We start from the raw sequence: 23303 nt of genomic DNA, 5'->3' as shown, positions 1-23303 counted from the left end.
AGCGTATTAAAATCCGCAGTGGGTGATGTATGTTCTTCCTTCCTTCGCAGTTTGGTAGATTACATGCTGCTCCTCAGACAAGTTGACACTTTTGGAGTAATAGCATTTCTTGTTGTTGAAAACTTGGTCTTTTTGAGGCAGTATGTCTCAGACAGAGACAAGAAAGCCTCTGTTTACCCTTCAACCACAAATATACAAGCTGCTGAATGGGCAATATTAAACACAAAATAGATACTGCAAAGTACAGTGATAGTTTAATCATCAGTCTACAAGCAAGATCCCCAAAACAATGCTTCTTGGGAAGTAGTAGTCTTTCTCGGGGGCTCTCCCAAAAATTAAAAGGACATTTTCAGTGCTATCTCCAAGCAAGTGGGTGGGGTGGGGGTCAAACAAGCTAAAATTCAGATGTCAGGTGGTGAGGCACTGCTAGAGACTATTTGCATTCTCGTTTCACCAAGAGGTGCTTTCAATAAGCGAAGACCCAAATTTGAGGTGGTATTGGGAATCGAAAGTAAATAGGGAAACCTGAAACGAGGAACACATCGACGGGTAAGCACAGATGCATTGTGAACAAACCCGAGTGGGGAGATTTGGATAATTGTGAAAGTGGTGATAACATGTTTGTATGCCAAGGCAGGAGGAGAACAAGTGGGGGGGGAAAAAAGAGCGGATTGTTTTTCAGATGAGGGAAAAAGAAAACCATAAGTAGCAAAAGAATTTAAGGAGCAAGATCAAGAGAGGTAGGTGTTTAAGATCTTTTTGAGCTTTGGGTAAGACGAAGTAATCCTCTCAATGAGTCCTACTAGTCTGACACCTATTTTGGGGGAAAAAAATGAAAAAGAATGGAGAATCAAATGGAGAGGGTTTGAACAGAAACTCGAAATGTAAACTTTCAGATGATGCAGAGACTGGCAGCTGACAGGATTGGAAGAAAGTGGACAGGTCAAAGTAGTGAGCTCTAGTCATATCGCAAAAATGAGTACTAAATGGGTGAAGGAAGCAAATCCAGTAAAGGTTGGGATTGAAATGCAAGTAATCAAGGCAAAGGAGCGATTCTAAAAAATGCAGATAACTCAAGAAGGAATGAGGAAAGACGTGACTATGTCGTACTTAATCTTGAAGGTGAAGTGCTCCCAAGGAAAGTGGAGCCGGGTTTTTCGAGCTTCATCTCGAAGAAGGATATTCCGAAATAAATGCAATACAAGTTTTGATTACATGCGGATGTGTCAACCTGCTTGACGATGCCAACAGTGTTTTTGCAGTTCAGCCAGAGTAAGAGGCAGAGGGCGAAGAGGTTGGATAACGTTGCACACGGCTGGATCAATTGTGTAAATTCAGGGCAAGTCTGCTCTTGTCTAAGGAGCCCCTAATGTTTGATTGAACAGTTTATTAAATGGCTAATATGATCTATTATGTGCTGTCCTATGTCTACATTATTCTATTTGCTATCTTTGCGACGCTGTTGGTGGCCCCACAAAATAGACATGAGTTCCATTTGCTTCTAGCCAATCTTTAATCTCTGTCCAGAAATTTCTCAACCAGTCTAGTCATAGTTGACAAGTTATAATTTTTCAAATGTATTAGTAGTTACTAAATGCTTTTTTCTATGGTTGACATTACATATTGTTATTAAACGTATGTCCCAGACATTATCCTAAACCAGTGTGCATTGATAGTGCGGCGAATGCACAGACATCCAAATAGTTGGGCGTGTAGCCAAGTGAACAGCTGAAGACTGGATTCCTTTCAAATCTGGAAAAAAATTCTGCAAACGTTCTCACCAGTCTATGGTGGCGAGTGCGCTAATGTACACAGTTGTGTTGTGTTGGTGCTGTGCAGCATCAATATAAAGGAGGCTTCTTGCCGAGTTAAATTAAGGAAGCAGGCAAGGCTGTCGTGGGAACAGAGATGGACAGCCTGACATCTGTAGCACAAAGGAAGACGCTGAACGAGCTTCTGTCCATCACGGGCTATTCAGAGCATCTCCTGCACAGCACCATCTGCAGGCAGAAGAGCAGCTTTGGTGTCAAGCTACTGTCACAACCTGGCTTCACTGACAGACTGAGGAAATCTTTCTTCTACCAAACCAAGTGGTTTTTAATTCCACCCTGAGAAAGAAAATGCTGATTCACATTCCATCATTGTAGTTCAGCTTCCTGCTTTGTCCCCTGTTGTTGTGTTCACTGTGTACATGAGAATAAAATTAAATACATTTAAATGTAAATTATTGTCCATCCTACACCAAATTTCAGAAGACACGTTGCTGTCAAATAACCAAATGCGCATTTCATTGAATTTAAATATCACATTGTCCAGAGTGAATTTTTTTTTTTTAAATTTCATTTCCATAATTTATGACATTGGCTATACGTGCAAGACAAAACATTTTGGGGGAGTCAAAATGTGGGTTTAAATTTGTGCAATTCACACAAAGATTTTGGAAACAGACTTGGAAATTTCAAATTCAAATTTAAAAAACATTTTGCATATGCTTGGTAAAAAAATAAATTAATGCACATTATCACAGTGCTTATATTTGTTCTAGTTGACATCATTTTTCTGGGAGACTGTGTGGGGGTTGTGGTAGGGTGTGTGTGTGTGAGAGGGGGGCGGTGTTTGAAAATCCATATGTTAAGCAATCCTTGAAATTTCACTCATACATACTACTCTAAAATGATGCAGATGATGAGGCATTCAAGCCAACAAGAGCTTAGTGGGCAAGATTTCAGGTACATATGGGTAACAAAACAAAAATACAACATGTTTCAGCTAAACGTGTTCCAGGACAAGGTAAATAACTTACTTGACAATTCTCTAAAATGTTCTGCCATTAGGATGACCCCAATTATTGTTCTCATTTTAGATGCAATGGATCAGTTGGAATATCTAATTGGATATTTCGCTCAGTCTTGGAGTTCAATATCAATAATGCATCTGGTAAATGATTTCCTACCAACATTTGTCTTCAGTGGTAAATATGCATATCTGAGAATTTTAAAGGCCTTTTGATTAACTTTGTTTTGAACTGTCAATTGTCATAGATGCGAATTATGGTTTTGACCTAATACCCGCAGGAGAACATAAAACTGAGCAGCAGCGATAAACGGCAAGGAAAAACCCAGCATAGCAGCAAAGTGGCTCACAGTACTTAATGCCCATGCATGGTTGTACGTGTTAACTTTAATAAGCACCACATATGCTTAATGTACAGAGTATATCATATTTAAGGTAGGATAATAGTTGAGTCCCCAATAGGGAAATTTGCAATTACTTCCCTAATTTGTGCGAATGCATGTGTGTGTGTGTGTGTGTGTGTGTTTGTATTAGGGGAGTTGGGGCCATTGTCAATTTGAGAACAGTATGTCCCACTTAGTTATGTATTTATATCAAGTATGAATTCCAATTAAATACAAAATTACTCTATAAAATATTAACCAAGAGTGTAAATATTTAATGTGAGCCCTTTACCATATGCCTGGTAGTCATTACCATGCAGTGCTAGAATTTAATGGGCTATTTCCCCCCAGTTTGTGGGTTTCCCCCTTCCCAAACGGCTGCAGCAGGGGTCACTGTTGTTCTACATCGCTGACACTACCATGATTACAGTAAATACATTTAGGATGAGGGGAGATCTTAAAATATATACATTTGGAAATACAAGTGTGAATAAATATGTTTTTAAATTATAGATGCTGTATTGTGAAAATTAACATTGTGTTCCAGTCTGCAAATAATACAATTTAGAATATCTCCCTTCATCAAACATATTAAGATTTTGGTAAATCTGAATTGTTTTCAACTTCAGAGAAAAACTGGTGTTTCTGATTCTTTTACACTCGCTTTCAGTCCTTCAACACACCTTGCCATCTGTATTCTTGCCATGTTCCAGTGCAGGGAAATTTCCATTTAAACCCTTTCACTACATAGTAAAAAATATGTATTTGTAATGTCCTTCGTGTCCTGTGCATCAGTTACCATAACATCCGAATTGTAAGGCTGCTATAATTGATATTGACCAATCGAGAAGAGGCACATCTGTAAAAAGACAGAGAAAGCTGCAAGTTAAAGAAATTAGCTTCATAAAGCGCAGTTGTAGGGTTAGAGATGCATGGGCATGTAGCACCTCTGAGGCAAGGCGGGGAGGAACATTAATCATTGGGAGACATCTGTTCATTCTGCCGCTTTACAATTCTGTCAAAGAGATGCCCCCCTCCCCTCTCCAGCACCCTCCTCAAACCATCCTCTTATGAACCACAGAGAAAACCTGTCATTTGTTAAGCATGGACTCGCAAAGTGAAACATCAGAGCCAACCTCTAGAGTCCCCTCAATTAGATTTTTTTCTTTTTTTTTAATCTTCATTTGAGGCCATTAAATATGTACACAAGAGGAAAAGGGTGCAGGATGTAAATCAGTGCCTTTGTCTGTCTTTAAGGACTTGGGGTAAACAACCATGCGTGTTATTAGCTGACAATTGTTGACAACTATTTGGCAATAACTGCTTTTATGTAATTATATAAAAAAAAGACATGACAAGCTATTTTACCAGATTTCTTTTAGTATATGCCACAAAACAACAAAGTTTAAGCCTTCAAAACATTTTTATAGCAATGTGAAATGGCTGTTAAGTATACACAAGACAAACAGATTAATATACTCTATTGCAACTGATAATTCCAAATTATATTCTTGAAACAAAATATGAAAAGGTCAGGGGACCAGGAAATGCTGTGAAGTGGTTTTCGATTGAGTTATCATTACACAACATAGAATAAATTTTAACGTGCATCAATTGTAATCAACAATGGTAAAGGCAGTTGTCATGGTTTCTTAAAAAAGTAGACCTTAGGTAATCATTCATTAAAACTACTATCACATTTGTCATTTGATTGAAACACTGGGCAACCAGTCTGAAATATTCTCTGACACATAAATTACCATACAAACATGCCGAGTGCTATAAAGAGTTACCTAACTAAACTGCAATATATTTCTTCTACTTAAGACATATATAAAAGTGTATGAAAGTGGGCCGCTACGCTGGACAAAGTAAGATGCCAAAAATATACCACTTCACCTCCCACCCACAGTGGTATACTGTAAACAGTGGAAGTGCCTTTGCCTCATCTGCCAGTCAAACAATGCAGTACCGAAGAAGGGTACTGGAGAATGACATTTTCAAACTGTTGATTAAACTGCATCGCCGATTTTCTTTCAAAAAGCAAGCGAGGGAAAGAAAGGTGAAGGAACAAAAGTGCCAATTGACCAGGCATCAGTCCTTTTTCCCACAGCAAAAGTAGCCACAGTATCATCACTTCATCATTAAACAGAAGAAAAATCAACAGTTTGTACATTTATTCATAGAGAAAAATTTATCAAATGAGAAAATATGCTAATTCCTTGACTGCATTATTCAACTCAAAGTGAGGTCTAACACAGGGTGTCATTTAAGCTTGGACCAACACTTTCCACTGGCAACAAAACTATGAGGCTGTGCCCATGTGAGCAGTTTGAGGGAGTCCTCAAGGTCAGTGCTCTGCAGTACCTTCTCCAAGGTCTCCAAAAAAGGGTGGAGGCTGTTGTTTGGTGATTAGGCACAAATAACAGGCAGGACCCGTCCCAATACTGACAGGCTAACTTTTAAATAGGATAACCCTTTGATCCACTGGCATGAACCCCAATGTTTCGGCAAAAAGCCAAGGTCAATAGGAATGGGGCAGCATACTGCAGAGTTTAACAGAGTCTAATCTCTCTATCAAGGAGTGAATTCGAAGCTCAAGCTGTGTTTCAGGTTGAGCGCGACTATCACAATACTACATGTAACTTTATAATGAAACATCTCAACCTTGCACACCAGCTCAGGCTCCTTCTGTGCCAGAGAGGTTGCATTTGATTTCACATCCTTCGCCCCAGCTTCTGCTGTTGAGGTCACCACCCAGTATGGTTGCATATTTGCCATTTCTACTTTAAAATGTCAAAAAACAGCATCATGTACAGAATAAATCAACCTCTATGTTCATTAACTATACACAATATAATGTCAATTTTAGTGATCAAGATGCTGTCACAAGATCTTCATTCAGTCCTTAAACCTGATTTTGTTGCTGCCTACTGATGCTCAAGGAACAGCTTAAACCACAAAAGTTTTTTCATCACATTCTAGATGAAACAAAATACCTTCACATTTACCTTTCTGGTATCTTGCCACTAATCTTTGGTAGATGTTGTGCAGGGTAATAAACTGCATACTCTTATCACAGAAGCTTAAATAGAAGTTTGTCTCAAGAGCATAAACTGAACCTTACAGAGGTACAGAGCCAAAATCTAAAAAAAGTTGACTTTGAAGAGTGCAAAGTTGTTACTGGTACAACGTCAGGTGCAAATGAGTCAAACCAGTTGATTGATAACCAAGGGCTGTTGTGCAGGGTGAGTCAGGTCTTGTAACAACGGAAGAATACTAGTCAACTACCATACAGAGAGTTGCCTCTAATATCATGGTTCTGATCTGATTCAGCTACATGAAAGGCCGAAACGTTATAAATATCTCCATTTTGCACCAATGCAAAAGACATTCACAATGACAAATATACGCTAAGATGAATTAAGATCAATAAAATTTATTTGTTAAGATAATGGTTACTACTATACTGTGGGGACTGTGTTAGAAAGATGTGTCCACTACCTGTCCTACGGCCTTTATGGGGGCTCTGAGGAAAATAATGTATATATCACCTTATATCTTGACATGGATTAAGTAACTTGGTTGATGAAGCGAACCCAAAAATTAATTGTGTGGTACTGTAGAGATGACTCAGATCAAAACGACTGAGTAAATTTAGACATCAGGAACACCGCGCGTTTCTGTGAAAATGAATTTTTTTTTCAATCTTGACAACAGTCATGCTTGTTTTGCTCAAATGTTATCTTCTTCACCGGCCGCTTAGACCTGATTCTCCGCAGGTGACTGGTTAGGTTGTACCTGATTCAGATGTGTATCGTAGCTGGGGAGATCCACAGGGACTTGCTTTCCGGCTGTGGGAGGCCACTACTAAGATCGTCAAAATTACAATCTCCCCACAGATTTAAATCACAATTTGGACCTAATTCACAAAGCACCGGGCACCACTGAGTGAAGGTGGGGGATGCATGCACCACGTAGGCATCCAGTTTTCCTTGCCGGATGTAGAAAGTCCTGAGACAAAGTCAAATGTGGTTGGACCTAAAAAAAAGAGAAGGTAAGATAAGATTTGCCCCATATTGGGGAAATTTGTATCAGTTCAGCAATAACAGTGAATACAGGAAATTAAAAATCGCATGCAAGGAGAAGACAGAAAATTGACACATTGGATGTGCTCAGGAACGTTAACATACTGTACAGTCAGTCACCTGTACATTGTGCAAAGAGAAGTGGGGTTCACACAGTGATTTTCTTATGAAGAGGTCATAAACATCAGAGTTGAGTTTGACATTGGTGCATTGGAATTCATCATCATGCAAAAAGAAGCATGTTGCAGAAAAACCATTATCCTTGCATAAACAATCCATTGTTTGGGTTGTAGACTCTAAAAGCTTCAGGCTGGAAGGAGCTGTAAAATTATCTCCTTCAGACAGCGTGAGTGGAAAAGTCTGTTGCTAAAAGAACCAGTGCTGTCAGAGTGTCCTGGAGGGGGTGGGCAGAGTTGTCCAGCATGGATGATAGCTTAGCCCTCATCATCCTGCCGCTCACTGTGTCCATTGACTACAGGGAACATCCCAAGACAGAGTTGGCCTCTTTTTGTCTCAAGCAGATGTGCCACCAGCAGACCACTCCATAAAAGATAACATTTGCAACCAATCATAAAAAGTCTTCATGAGCATCCCCTGAATACCAAAGGCTCTCATCCTCCTGAGCCGGAATAGTCTTCTGTGACCGGCTGTAGCCAACATCCATGTTGGCATGCTAGGCGAGTTTATTGTTAATGTGGACACCCAGGTACTTAGAGGTTGAGACACTTTCATGGTTAGCTGACTGACTTTTTATTTAGTGCTGCTGGAGAGTGGCAGCGCATGCTGAAAATCCACCAACAGCTCCTTTCAAAGTTAATATTGAGCCTTTCATTTTTCAACATTCCACAAAGCCCTCTGTAAATTCTCTGTACTCTTTGATGAATTAAAAAATGGCAGAATAGTCAGAGAGGAGTGCGGTAGCCGCTGTGTAATGGTGAATAGGACAGGCACTAGAACAGTTCCTTGTGGTGTCCCGATGCTGCAGATAAGCACGTCATGATGGGAGTCCTGCATCCTAACATAATGTGCTTGGTTTGTGATGTAGTCTTGTTATTTTATGCTGTGAGTTTGAGATTGGCCACACCACTATTTCTCTTAGTAGGTTGGTTTGAATTATGTTGAAGGCAAAGGCTTTTATAGGCACTATATACGTAGATCTAATTTATTATTGTCATTAAAGAAAAAACAAACCCGGCACTCAAAAATGAGAATATAATCAAAGCCTAAATTTCCTCATTTCCTTATTCTCAATAGTGAGTGCCAATGAAGAATGTTAACCAAGATGCTCCTATGTCCGTTTTACCACCTTAGGATCACAAACCACATGTCAACTTTTGGATCAAGAACTTTCAGCGCCACTAACCTCTACTTCTGGAATTCCATGAAATCAGACTCTTTATATGCATCATTGGCCATGTATCGAGATTGGTATTTGCTTCAGTGATGGACATGTACGTACATGGATTGTACCTATGGAGAGCAGAGAATTGGGTACAGTTACAATTTTTTAATAAATCCGTAGTTTTCAAGGTCAACCTTAGGATCACAAACCACATGTCAACTTTTGGATCAAGAACTTTCACCGCCACTAACCTCTACTTCTAGAATTCCATGAAATCAGACTCTTTATATGCATCATTGGCCATGTATCGAGATTGGTATTTGCTTCAGTGATGGACATGTACGTACATGGATTGTACCTATGGAGAGCAGAGAATTGGGTACAGTTACAATTTTTTAATAAATCCATAGTTTTCAAGGTCAACACTCTTTACTACAGCCTCGTGCAGCATACTCCCTTTGTCACGCAAGAAAATGGGTTTGTTCACGACACTCATTAAAGCAGCGTGATGGCTTTTTGAAGCTGGCAGAATAAGCCGTAAAACCGCCAGTGAAATATTATGACCAAATAAAATTGTTGTTGAATGTGTTATTCATTCATTGAGCAGTCACAAATTTGAGTTAGTTTTCCGGTCAAACGCCACAGTTGTTGAGATGTCCAGTTTAGCTACTGTAATATATACAGTAATAGCTACATAATTTATATTGTTGGTAAATTATCATCTATCCATTCACTTTCTATACCTTATTTCTTTATTAGGGTTGAAAGTAATTTGACCCTATCCCAGTTGTTTATAGAAGAATGCTGGACTGGTGGGTAGTTAGGCATGCGAAACATACAAACCATGCACGATACATTCACACCTATGTACAATGAAATGAAAACAATGAAAACATGTTGCACAAACAGGCGGATGTGAAATGATTTTATGATACAGTTAAAACAACAAAAGTCTGTGAAAAGCAACACAAAAACATTTGAAGGAAGAGAAATACATCTGAACCTCGATTTTACGCAGACTTTGGGGTCCAGAATTTGCGAATCGCGTTAACCCCAAAAACGCATTATTTAGAAAGTGTTGGATAAATAAATCAGATAATAAAATCAGAGCCATGCATACAAGTGTGTTGGGAAATTGCAATAGAAAAATACCTACTAAGATACATGTGTTTGCATTTCAGTATAACAGTACAAGTTAAAATTAAAATACTATATAATTCTTAAAAAACATATTACCAATCGGAGTATTGATCATGTACGGACAGCCTATCCTATTAGCATAAGCAGTCATAAAGATCAAACAGCCTTTACGATCTCCATCTTTGTGGTCACACAATGGAGTGCTGTTCCGATGTCTTATAAAACGCCTTTAAATTAGTCACGGAAATTAAATCACTAGCGCTAAGGTTAACGCGCTAGTCATTTAGTTTCGTACCGGCTTTGTATGTCCATATAAGATACTAGTTCACTGAATCAGTGACCAAACCCCGTTAGACCGAAAGTCGCTTGGAATCAAAAAATAAAGGTTCAGCTGTATTCTTAATGGCAACCTCACAGTCAGTCACTGACCTGAACCCAGAAAAGCATGCATGGTTTCAGTTTCTGAAGATAAAATTGAAGGTAGCAAGACTCAACAAAACTCAACAAAATTTCCATGCAATTACATTTTGTACACCTCACAAAAGAGATTTACAAAATGCCTGAAGAGACAATTACAAATGTTCATTAAACTGCCAATACAGATGCTGATGTCAATCTTGCAGATGCACTGCCTATACATATTACCAGCGGGCGAAACTATGTCTGTCTGGAAGATTAGCTGTGCATTAACTACGTAATTTATGTATGAGGGCACATATTATGACCTGAGCTTCTTTCCACAGATTGCCATGCCACATCCCATTTATCGTGAATGGCTGGTTGAGTCCCCCCAGAGCAACTCTTCCACAGGCCAAGAAAACAAAGCTCAGACACAAATGATTGCTCCTCTCATCCAAATAAAGCCATAATGAGGAGTGTTAGGAAGAAACAGTAATACAGCAGTGACAATAAGGGACATTTTATCTTTTACCCCCGATCTTTGTAGCGAACAGGAAAACATTCTGAAAAATTACATTTGAAGAACTGCTTGTCATTTCAACACGGGTGCTGTGTCACTGAGAAAAGAAGTTGCCAATGCAAACAATATTTTATCTATCACTGATTTTAAGTGAATCAATAAGATACATTTCAAAGAATGGGACATATTTTTTCCGCTGAAAGGAAATTCATGAATTATGTTTTAAGAAAACCAAAATTTCAAGCAAGTCGAGTCAAATCATTACTTGGTTTAATCAATCAATTACATAATTAATCAATCATCAATCAATCACATATCTATCCCTAGAGAGCAATTAGAGGCACAGAGAGTAACTTAATAGCAGTCATAAATAAATATCCATAAAAACATTAAATTTACTTAATCCTACATAACTCATGTTTTAACCACTGTGATAACACCATGCTGGAGAAAGAAGGGGTCAGAGTTTGACAGAGGAAATACTGAAGAAATAAATGTAGACGTCTTTCTTTAAGTTCTACAACCAACACAGCTTAGCCTGCGCCCCAAGGAAAGCCACTCACATGATGTAATGAAAACATGAGCAGGGTCTCTGAGAAGCCTGTGGGCATCTGCTGGTCACAAAGCGCAGGAAAAGATCTTCGTAGCTGACTGATGGTTTTAGAACATAGATTTGTAACTCTGTTCAACCGTGATTGGTCAAGGACAAAGACAGTATGCAACCAACAATTATATGAAAATGGAAGAATAGTCTCAAAGGCTTGATAAAATGCTACCATATTGTTTTGCTGACATCAAAAGTCCCTAATTTCCTTTAAATATATTGCCTTTGGTGGCAATTTTTCAAGAGCTCTCCAGTGTTATTTGAAATTTTAAGCAGTTCACAGAAGATGGTTCCCCGATATTTATACTCATGACCGACCTTCACAGACTCATTTTTTATTGTAGAGAGTACTGCCTCTGCCATTTGTCTCTGAAAAAGTCACAATCGTGTCCTCAGTTTTATTTATATTTAGCTCTAAATGGGAATCAATGTGAATTTCTGCAGAGAGGGACCATGACCTAACAATAGAGCAGTGAGCAAAGAAAGTGACACAGCATTGTCAGCAAACTTAACCAAGTAACTATTTGGTTGAGTTGATCGACAATCATCTGTATACAGCTACCATAACCCTAACCTTATACAAAAGGGGTGATAAAACACACCCTGCGGAGGAGCCAGTAGATGTGTGAGCAACATCTGACAATTTACTAACCACTAACACTCTCTGTGACCTCCTTGTGAGGATGCCGACGATCCACAAAACAAGATGATGGTCTCGATGGAAGTGCAAGAATGTCAGGCAGCACGGTGTTGAAAGCAAATGAAAAATCGGCAAACAAGAGGCTGGCAATTGTGTTTGGCGATTGTGGATGGTGTCTATAATGAAAATCCACACCCCTACCAGACCTGTAAGTGAATTGCAGAGGGTCAATCATAGGGCCTACAATTCCATTTTAAAGCTCTTGACAACCCACTCCAGGGTCCTCGTCTCTAGGAATGTTAAAGCCACTGGTCTTAAGTCATTTAGGACCTCTGCAGAACCCTTCTTAGGGATTGGGATCACAGTTGACTGTTTCAACAGACCTGGCACTGTTCTGCTATTAATAGAGCTCTGGAAGAATCGCTTGAAGAACTTTCCCAGCTGCTCAGCACAGTGTCTTAAGGTTTGTTCATAGATGTTATCAGGTCCAGGGAATGTGTCAACCTTAGTTATAAATCAAGCCATACAGTTTCTTACTGTGTGAACCGAGGTAAGAAAACAGAAATATCTTCTGCCCAGCCACAATATTGGGAGAGGTGCGCAGTTGGGGGACTCTAATCATATGGCTTGGACTCAAGTAGACTTGACTTGAACTGGCAACTGGCATCATTGACTTGAACTCAATGACTTAATTCATTCTGTTTATGCTTGACAATATTATTTATACAGTGTGCCATTTTTTAATTTTTTTTTTTTAAAAGAAAAGTTATTTGTTTTATGTGGTTGTGTGCAACTACCGCAACGACGGCCACAAAAAAGGGATGAGGGTGTGTGAACTGATCGAGCCACCACGGTCTACACTGGTGTATCACTACACCATCAATGACTGGTCATAATTTGATTTATCGAATGAGACAGTCAGAAATGCCTAGGATTGTATAACCTTGGCTAAGGTCAGGGCCATTGGAGGTTGTTTTTGTTGGAAGTACACGTGTGCCTTTATCGGTGAGTAATGGAGAAGTTATTGGCTGGAGGGAAGCCAGCCCTGGCTTTTCGATTGTATAGATAAAAGCAACGTGGCAAAATGAGAGGAGTAGCTGATTGAACCGAGCAGGTCTAAGCCATAAAAGGCAAAATGAAGACTAATGGGCATATGATTGGCCAGGAGGCGACACAAATGAGAGACCTATGCTGACTGGACATCGACTAATGACAATTCCATTCCACAATCAGGCAATTCACCCACTGAGAAGATCACTGGCCTTTTGGTAAAGCAGTGATGAACATCGATCACACTGCCAGATATCATACAAACACACACACACACTCACTATAGCACAGAAAAATAACTATAATTTCTGTAACAAGAACAATATTTGATGGGAAATTGCAGTGATTAAATGAAACACTAGCAACAGAAAGAAAATCTATGGTAATTATTAGCACAGCACTGAGGAACATAATTACACATAATGTATTGTATTGTATGTACTGCTATAGAGTAGTCAGTCAGTCAGACACGTTTCTTAATAGCGTCATGTCTGAAAGACTTCCTGTGACTCCTAAGAGCAGAGCTGGGCAGCGATGGCCAGCAGTCTTTTTGCAAACTACTTCATTCAATGCTCCAAGGCACTTTCTGTCAAAAACAGCCACTGACTGTCAAACCTTGTAATGCTCTCAGATTAATTGGATGTACTTTTCCAAGCACTTTGGTTTGATAGAGGTCCTGTAGGCTCCTTAATGGCAGCAATGCCATTTTCATACTGCTTTAAGTCACATTTTACTATGAAAAGATAAAATTGCTGGTTGAGCTATTTAGTGGCTCTTTGATTTGACATTCCACTTTTAGTTTTTCTTTACATACGTCAAAGCCAGGGAACATTAATGTGACACACTCAAAAATGTGGGCACATTTATTTTGTTGATCGGAGCAATTTTGTTTCCCAGCAGAATATATTTATATAAAAGGAGCAAAACAGAGGTTATTTTATCCATTATATATTTTTTTAAATTAATCGGACGTTTAATCGGTTATTGGAATTTTATTAAGTCAAATATCAGTATCAGCAGAGTCTAAAAAACAATCCAGTCATCCAATGATAATGATTAATGATAATTAATGAGATTCATTTAAGAGAAGAAAGTGACCATGTTAAGCATTTCTCATAATAATTGAGAAACAGATCAATATCAATATACATTTTAGTTCTACAAATATCTGCCAGTGTACAGTTATTCAAATGATCACTACTGGAACATTCCTGGGAAATAACAAATGTCCCATCACTGCTGAACTGTTTATTGAACAAGCCTGCGGGCGACTCAAGTGATCCTTGCGGGCTACCTGGTGCCTGCAGGCACCGTGTTGGTGACTCCTGCTGTCGGCTTTACCTTGCATCTGTCATGTACTACCTAGTAAATTGTCCTTCTTAAAGGAAGTAGTGCTCAACTGATCTTTCTTCTAGCTACCCAGGTATTAATCGAATTGCTGTTTTTCTGTACATTCTCAGGAAATGTAAGTAAATTGTCCTTCTTTAAGAAAGTAGTGCTCAAGTCTTCTTTCTTCTAGCTCCCCAGGTATTAATTGCATTCCTGTTTTTTGCGCATTTTCAGGAAATGTAAGTAAATTGTCCTTCCTTGAGGAATTAGTGCTCAACTGTTCTTTCTTCTAGCTTCCCAGGTATTAATTGCATTGTTGTTTTTTGTTTTTTTGGGTGTGTAAGCGGAAGAGGAAGCTGACGACGTGGAGCACAGAAGTATGGCAATCTTTGTCACTGGGAAAGAGGATTATTTGGGATTATTTGCACCCACCCAAAGACAAGACGTTGATGGAACACTTGGGTCGTGAACAAGTTTCCCAGGCTGTATCTCACTGAGCACCGAAGGCTTGCAAGTGTGTGTGTACAAAGCAAATGTTTTTTTTTTTTTTTTTGGTCAGGATTCCTTCAAGGTCTGGCCCAAATAGTTCATTCAACAGTAAAAGGCTTTATTAAGGGATTTGTTGTGAGTATGAAGTCAGTCCCCAGTATAAATGCTATTGAGCCTTAGTTAAAAAAATATTTCAATTCAAAAAACAAAAACACAAACAAACAAAATAAATAAATAAAAAGATAAATAAGAAAACATTGTTGACAGCTTGCGAATGTGTGCAAAGCTTCACCCCTCAGTGAATTACAGACTTTATTAAGCTCTTTTTTTTTTTTTTACAATTTTTAAAATGTCTTTGGTTCTTTTGTTTTTAAATGTGGCCCTTGCCTTGTCTATCATTTCAAATATATTAGATTTCAGTCTTATGACAAATCTTTTTTTATTAGGCAATATGACATTTTTTTTTTAAATTATACACTCTGTTCAAACATACAAACTTGGTATACTTGAAGGAAAATATTTCATTTTAAACTTAAATTATTCTTTAGAATATGTACTACTACGTCCAATTTAAATATCTGAAATTAGGACATACAATTGGTTTACTTTGCCTAATAAATAAAATTACTTGAAGACAAAATTTTCAGATAACACCAAATTATTTTTTTTTATTGAGCATAGCCTAAATATTGTCTGTGATGGATTATTGTTCTGGATGAATAAGAATATCCCCAAGCGTTTTAAGAATACATTATGACTGCTTTGTAACCAAGGACCAGCTGTACAAAATGTTATACTAAAATACAAGATAAAATACATATTGTAGCATAGACACCTTTACTTGAGACTTTCATTTCTTTCAGATCATTCCCTATTGAGGACACCGGTGCTAATTAGTGAGACTTGTTTTAATTGTTTGTTAGACTTATTTCCCGAGTATGCCATTTCCAGTTGTATTATTTACATGTGTAAATCACAGACATAAAAACCTTGGCTGATATAATGGAAATGCGGGTGCAATAAAAGCACATGCAGAAGATTGTTATTTGTCTGGCCCTGAGTGCAATTCAAAAGTAGATTTCATTTTGCTGCATATAACATAAAATAAGAATGTGGTCTACAGTTGTTTCCATTCTGTTTGATGACAGGCTAGTTATATCTCTTTTATTAGGCACCTATCCTCTGCAATAGGTCAGATGGGAATGCATGCTGCAGGTTTTTATTACTCTGCAGTGCTCGGATTGGGTTGGGCCCACTGCATACTAGCCACAGGGATCCAGCTCAGCTGTCAGACACTAGACATGAATATGCCATCCTGTGGGGAACAAGTCAGATTCAGACTGATTGTAACATCAACATATTTGGTATTCAACGAGTCAGCTAGTTGTTTTGAAACTAGACCCCCTTTTCCATATAATCCAGTACTACAAAAATGGCAAAGATCCTTCACATTGCTTTGGTTCATTTGCACCTTCTTAGAAGTTTGGTTAAAAAATAACCTAGATGGACAACACCATGGCTTTAAGTTCATTAAAGACTCAACATGGTACATTAGTGTGGTTGTCTACTTGTGCCCTGCAATTGGCTAGTGACGAATCTATGCTGTCCCTCTTGCCGTAAATCAGCTGGCCTCAATGTTACCCCATCGAGGACAAGATTTAGAAAAAATAAATAGTTGCAGAATTTTGTGTTTTAAGTCTGAAAAAATGCTTAACATCTTGCACCAGCAAAGAAATTACTCCTTTGAGTGTGTGTGATGAATGACTTCTGTGGGCTAAAATTTAAAGAGCACTCGTTTCTGGTAGGGAACAATGTACCATAAATCCCACCTACACTTTCCCACTTTTCAGAAGACATTTTATCTAATTCTCTGGTGCTTTCTCAGCTGATTAAAATGCACTCACGAGCAGACACTGCTGCATTGCTTCTGTTTCTTTCCTCTTAGTGTGTCTCATTCAATATTCTAACTTTATTTTGTTCCCTCTTGTTGGTCACTCATATCTTTTCTATTTTATCCTTGGTTGGCTTATTCTTCTACTCACCAAGACCCCATTTCAACAGTCATGTAAATTGACTCAATGCTGAACTAACATTGCACAATTCTGCTGCATCTGTGTGCAAAAATTTGGCAATGGGGAATTTTGGTTGTTTTTCGAGAGCCGGTTCTTGAGGCTCGCCTTCCTAAAATAGTCAATTCTTTTGGTTCCCGACTGGCTCCCCAAGTGCACTAATGAATTTATTAGTTTTTTTAAAATTGATTCATATTAAAAAATAGTCTACATTTAATATGCATCATTTCTACAGATCAGTAATTCTTCAACTTTTTACTCCAACTAAAATCCCAAAAAACAACAGGCTCATCCAGCTCTCTGCTAATGTAGCGGGGTGCATCGGACGACAAAATAAAGGGGCCAGCGACAAGGTAGTCACGTTTATTTTCCAAACTTTGTCGCTCCAGACATGGGGCAATGAGCAATCTCAAAAGCTCTGAGGAGTATCAGGATCTGCGCAGTAATTTGGTTGTATTTCATTAAAAAAAAGGTTGGACACAGCCAAACCAACCAATATTCCCAAAGAATTGTAAAGACTGGAATGTTTAGTGTCATCAAATGTTCTGTTGCTTGATGTCATAAAACGGAGATTGTGACACTTAACTGCAATGATCGGCTTCAATTTTTTAAAATTTTATGAGCGTAAATTCCTTGCGATCGGCCCTCACTACTACAGCTTACTGACGCAAACGCTTCCTTGGAATTTTAAACATTTTACAGAGCGAGACACTAATTTCTATAGATAGTAGGACATTCCAGTGCACCCTGAAAGAGAAAATGCTGTGAAACCTTATGGCTTCTGTTTAAAGAAGAGAGGGACCCTATGGAGACAATATAAGGAACTTTTATAATACATTTTATATTCATTAACTCATTTATATTTACATCAATTTTGGAGGGACGTCCAAATCCATCATGTGGTATATGGTAATTGTATCCAATCATAATAGTACCCTTTGCATTTGTTCAACATTTGATTTTGAATGGCAATCAAGTGTATGCAAAACCATTGTTTGGTTATTGAAATTGCTATCTATAATGTATTAGCACTGTTTGCATAATACATGAGAATGGCATTATGGTGTGCTCAAGGACAGCATATTTAACAAATTGCACGTTGAGAATTTTTCCAACTGCCTGGAATGTTAAATAGAGTGTGAGAAAGTGTATGAAAATGGCGGGCACTTACTGCATATAGCACATCTTTACAATGTCACCTCATTACTCCATTAAGGCTGCTGAGCGAGGTGGGAGTAGATGGGTGAGGCACCAAGAATTCCTTAGGCTCTGATCAAAATGTGTCGAAAATGGCTTGTTCACTGGGGGAAATTATAGTCATTTATAATCAACCTTATTGTGTACCAAAAGCCTAATGGAAAATTTTATCATCAAATTCTTCATAGTTTGGTTAATTAATTATTTAAAGCGTTTAGCTGTCCCTCGGCTCATTGAACAAACCCGACATTTTCAGAAGGCTGCTTCACTTAATTTTATTGGTAACATCAGGCACAATTTGAAGTCTAAAAACAACATGACAAATGCCCACATAAAGCAACATTGTTTCATTTTAAGAGATCGGGACAATATGCAGCGAAGCACACAAACTTTTTTTTTTTCTTTAAATCAACACAAACCACCATTTTTCTCATTCTGCATGTTTTTTCTTGTAACTTACGTTCAAAGATTAGAATGATGGGTGATGAAAAGACAAATATCAATGAACCAGTGTAAGAAAACCAACACTGGTTAATCAATAGGTTAATCAACAAAATATAGATATTTTTTTCTTCCCTTGTAAATTGAAGCTAGCATTTGCTGGGAAACTTTACTATTAATGTCAAAAGTGGATCGAGACAGTGGACTAGACAATAATAAAATAGTCTGTTGAATGTGTTCTTCTAATGAGATATGACCTGGCAGGAATGCACTTAGACAGCAGCCACGTTTGTGCTGGAGGCTAAATGTGTTTTAAATTATGTTCTCTAAATAGACTATTCAAAAAGCACTCATAAGGAGATGTCATTCCATAGTTGCACTGTCCAACTGAACTGACCTTTTAAACCAAATGGACCCAGGATAATTGCTTTATGTGATGTGCGTGGAACAACAAAAGTCAAAGCACAAGCAACAATGAACAGGTCCTTGCATTCCCTTTGTTTGTGTTGAAATAAATTGAATATAGCTCTTCTAACATTGGATGGCATATGCAAGATCTTTGCAAATGTGAGTGAATTTCCAATGTAATTTGTCAAACTGCAACCGCTAGTATTTGACCCAAAATTGTTGCTTCAAATGGTAGCGCTGAGTGGTGGTTCAGCAATAGCAGGATAGCAGCATATGTAGCCACAAATATTCTGCAATTCCTTCTCAAAACAATAACACTGCATCTAAAAAAATTACTACTCCAAACTATTATTCATTGGCCAACCATTATTTTCACAGGGAAGTAATCTGAGCGACTCATAAATTCCTTACAATTACATAACCAATTACGATTTATTTCATTTTCAAAAAAATCTAGCAATGTGAAGTGCCAGTTACGCCAAGGTTAAGAACTTCCCCAGTTGTAAGCTGCTGCAGAACAAAGTAAATATGTTTTCTGTCCGTGGAGAGAACTGCACGATTGCTCCACTGTAATGGATGCTGTGTGGGCTTCAGGCCTGCCTGCAGCTACATGCTTCCACCGCTGAAATTTAGACTTTGAAAGCACAGGAATGGATTTTTCTTTGGAGTAAAGCAAAGACTTTCACAGACTATAGGATTATGATTGCTACAGGGCTGTTTTGGACACTTAGGCGTAATGAAACAAGTTAAGCAGCCGCAGGAAATATAGAATACGGCGGCAAATCAAGCCAACACCCGACATAAAAATAACATTACATTGGTTTTTGGGTAGGACTGAAAAAAATGTGCCATAAAGTGGATCTCATTTGCATATATCCAAAGTCGGAGTCTTACAAAACTAGAATTATGGCGTTTTCAAATCAGTTGCTGATGAATAAAATAAACAATGTTCTAATTACAGTGAAGGGTCAAGTGAGCAGCTGAAATAAATTATTCTAAGTAAAAAATAAAATGTGTGGACGGTTAAAAAGCAAATTAAGACAAGACTTTACATGCCGTGATCCAATTCTGTTTGTGATCCACTGTGATCTAATTCAGTCGCCCCAACCCCATCCTACCTTTGTATCAATATCTACAAGGTAACCCAATTCAGTCAAATGATGCTGTGCACATTCAAGTTTTACTGTCTCATGTGTGCTTCTATTCATTCTTTAAACAATGCCCATGACTGAGATGACTTAAGGCTGCCATGACTGGCAATCAAGAATAAATTATAGTCTGCCAAATCCAACAGCTAAGTGACCACATTGCTGTGTACACAGTTTATCGCTGAGCTGTACTTTTGCTGAAACTGATTTAAAATCCAATTAAATTTTAAATACAAATCCAACATTGCGAGTCTGTTCTCCTCTTATCTCCTCCTGTAATTGTCTTCTGGATGTACTGAGCTGTGATTGCATCCATCATCATCTTCAATGATGCGGCTGTACCAAACCCTCTGAATATGCAGTAACAACAATTGACCTACAATAATAAATGCCAATCATAAGACCATTTTACAGCAAGTGCAACATGTTAAACTCATCAATGACAAAAGCATATTATACGTGCATAATACATTTAGTTTTTTGTTTCTGTGTTAACTGTGGTTGAAACATGCAGACAAACCTGTGGCCTTTGCTCACGTGAATGATGTTTGATCCCCAAGTTTAATAAATTAAATCCTCTCTTCAACACAAAATTGATGGTATTTTATATTATGGGCTGTTTAGTTTTACTGCATTAGCTCTATCCGGTTTGGACAAATATATTGCAGTGCATTTAGCCATTGTTAACAGCACTAAGCCTAATGCCTATATATGGCTTCTTGCCAATTTCATTTGTTTACTCAGGGACAAGCTGTTAAGAGGCTTCTTTCTCACAAATATATTTGGACTATATATTTGGAGTCCAATGGAATTAATGGTTCTTGCTCGGAGAATTGATTTGGGTGTGAGTTCTGAGAAAAACATATTTGATCTCTCATAATCTTTCTCCTATACCATGTTTTTAAATGTCAAACATCACAAAGTATATGTACATGAGTTTGCCTGTCTTCTTGGCTCCTGGCTTTCAGTGCAGTTCTTCCTGTTTACTGCTAGTCTATAATTTTGATAAGTGCATTTTTTCCATTCAGAATATTTGTGTTGTTGGTGTGTCAGAAATCGGCGCTACGAATGTGGAAAGGAGACAGCGTATCATCATTCAAACATTTGTCAGGCCTTTTATCACTATAGTGAGGAATGGAATTTCAGTTCCTTTGTACGTCTGGTCTGTATGAAAAAATTGATAATAAAACAGACTTTGACTTTGATTTTGACTTTGATAAATCACTTGATTTAAGACATACTTGTGATTTTCTTTTTTATTTTATCTGTTTTCCACATTATTATTATTATTGTCATAATCACCATCGTCATACTCAAATGCAGGACCACATAAGTGAAAGTGCACTGTAATGCAAGTGTATTATTAACATTTGAAACTTTAGTGGGTTACAAAGTTGGTACACAACTCTTTAAAAAGTAATGCAGTTCTAACATTTCCACAACATGAGCTGTTGTGACATAGTCCAACAACACTGCAATTCAGCGCAACTGTATAAATGTGTGCAAGCGCTCTTGCTCTCCCAGTTGGTATCTACTTATCCACGTTACATGATGGACACCATCTCAACAACCATGGTATTCAATCTATAATTGAAATGGACAAAAGCACTAGCACAAACTACAGAACCCAACATTGTTTTAGCAGAATCCCACCGTGACTCAATCATTGTTCTTTGTTACTGACAATTATCTGCATGTCACTTTAATGATATTCGGGGAAGTGGAAGCTATTTTATCCTAAACTGTTTTACTCTGCCCGACTTAATCCAGAGATGACTCAAATTTCACACATGGATTAGAGACAAACATAAATCGTACATGATGAATGATGAACCGACCAGAGGCTCCGCCTCGATTTGCCATGTGACTCTGACATGCATAGTCTGTCATTTTATGTTAATATTGGAAGGAATAAGCTCTAAGAAAAATTGTGCTTCGGAAATGCGGTACGTCACACACATAGGAGAGCAGGTAAAATGAAGAGACACATGGGACTGGGATGAACTGGCGTTAAGTAACTAATGCATACTTCTCTGCTGAAGGCAGCCTTAGAGGAGCTTATCTTGCCTTGATAATGACAACAGAATAATGCGGAAATCAATGGACCTGATGATACTACTGCAGCTTAACTAATCAAATGAATTTTGCACAAGAGCTTTTAAATCAAGGCTCTTTGACAGCCTCAACGCAAAATCATATTGTTATACAAATTACAAAGAGAAGGAAAAACATGGGGGAGAAAAAAAAGCAGGACTCACAAGATGAGTTCCTCGGTCTTGAATTCAGCTGGTCACATTGATTAGGATGTGAGCGTCTACACTCCCAGCAGTTCACATTCAGCTCAGGGGCCTTATCTGAAATTAAAAAAATCCTCTTCTCTGAAGCTTTGAAGTTTCCCTAAGCCACTCAAATAGTGCAATTTGAAAAATGTGGAAGCTAAAGGAGCCTTTGATTTTTGCAGTCAGCTTTGCCTGCCACTTTATGTTACATGCTGACGGATCGAAAGGCTAAAACAGAGCGACACTGTCATGCTGTCAGCTTTTCCCTTTTGCCATAATAACAGCATTCTGGCATTAATGACTGCTACGCAGAATAAAATATTGGCAAACAGAATAAGACTAGTTCGAAACAAGAAGGCACTAAAGCAAGAAGTCAATGTTGTATTGCTTAAATGTCACATAAGATGGATGAATTTATATGTATGGGATTTTGTTTAGCTTTTTGCTCCAAGCAAAATAAAAGACTATGGCTCACTTTTGCACTTTAAACCACAGTGCTGTTTTATTTTTTTATTTTTAAAGCTTTATTATCTATCGTGTAGATCAGGAGCCTTAGGTTAATTAATTGTGTAGTTCATGAGTGGTCAATTGATGATTGTCAGGGTATGATTTTCTTTCATCTAAATATTAATGAGTGGGAAACCATTTCATGGGAACAGCACAATTACATGTATTGAGAACACCAACTTCAAATGAACTGTATTTTATGCTTGTAAATTTGAGTCCTTCCATGAATGTGTTTTTATAAGACTTAAGGTTTTTTCAATAGCGTGTACAGTTGTCGGTTACAATTACCGGGCAATACCACCATGACTTCTGCAGAGCTGACGTACACCTAATAGCTGATGCACACAGCCCCACGCAACGGCTGATTATGCTCAGAACTCTATTGTTGTTCTGCAGCCTTGGGTGGCGCGCACTCAGGTGGTCCAATTTTCATCTTCTACTGTCGATGATTTGAAACACTATATGGTGCAGCAATTT

General features: G+C 38.1%; 1 long non-coding RNA gene across 3 annotated transcripts; it reads right to left on the bottom strand.

The window, feature by feature from the left end:
* Positions 1–1562: 1562 nt before the first annotated feature.
* On the bottom strand, positions 1563–22519 carry LOC148392163 (uncharacterized). Of its 3 annotated transcripts, none has more exons than XR_015861017.1 (5): positions 22299–22518; positions 8858–8964; positions 8628–8734; positions 6978–7217; positions 1563–2000 (listed from the first exon to the last, which is right to left on the bottom strand). It is a non-coding gene; the product is annotated as an uncharacterized LOC148392163 (long non-coding RNA). The 3 variants fall into 3 exon arrangements; XR_015861018.1 differs by lacking the exon at positions 1563–2000 and adding an exon at positions 2212–4035 and having other exon boundaries at positions 22299–22519; XR_015861016.1 differs by lacking the exon at positions 1563–2000 and having other exon boundaries at positions 4539–7217; positions 22299–22519.
* Positions 22520–23303: the final 784 nt, after the last annotated feature.

This window comes from Syngnathus floridae, chromosome 10 (assembly GCF_059516105.1).
Source record: "Syngnathus floridae isolate MCC-2025c chromosome 10, RoL_Sflo_1.0, whole genome shotgun sequence".
Lineage (NCBI taxonomy): Eukaryota > Metazoa > Chordata > Actinopteri > Syngnathiformes > Syngnathidae > Syngnathus > Syngnathus floridae.
Note: the sequence above shows the minus strand (reverse complement) of the source record. Positions and strands in the feature narration are given on the sequence as shown.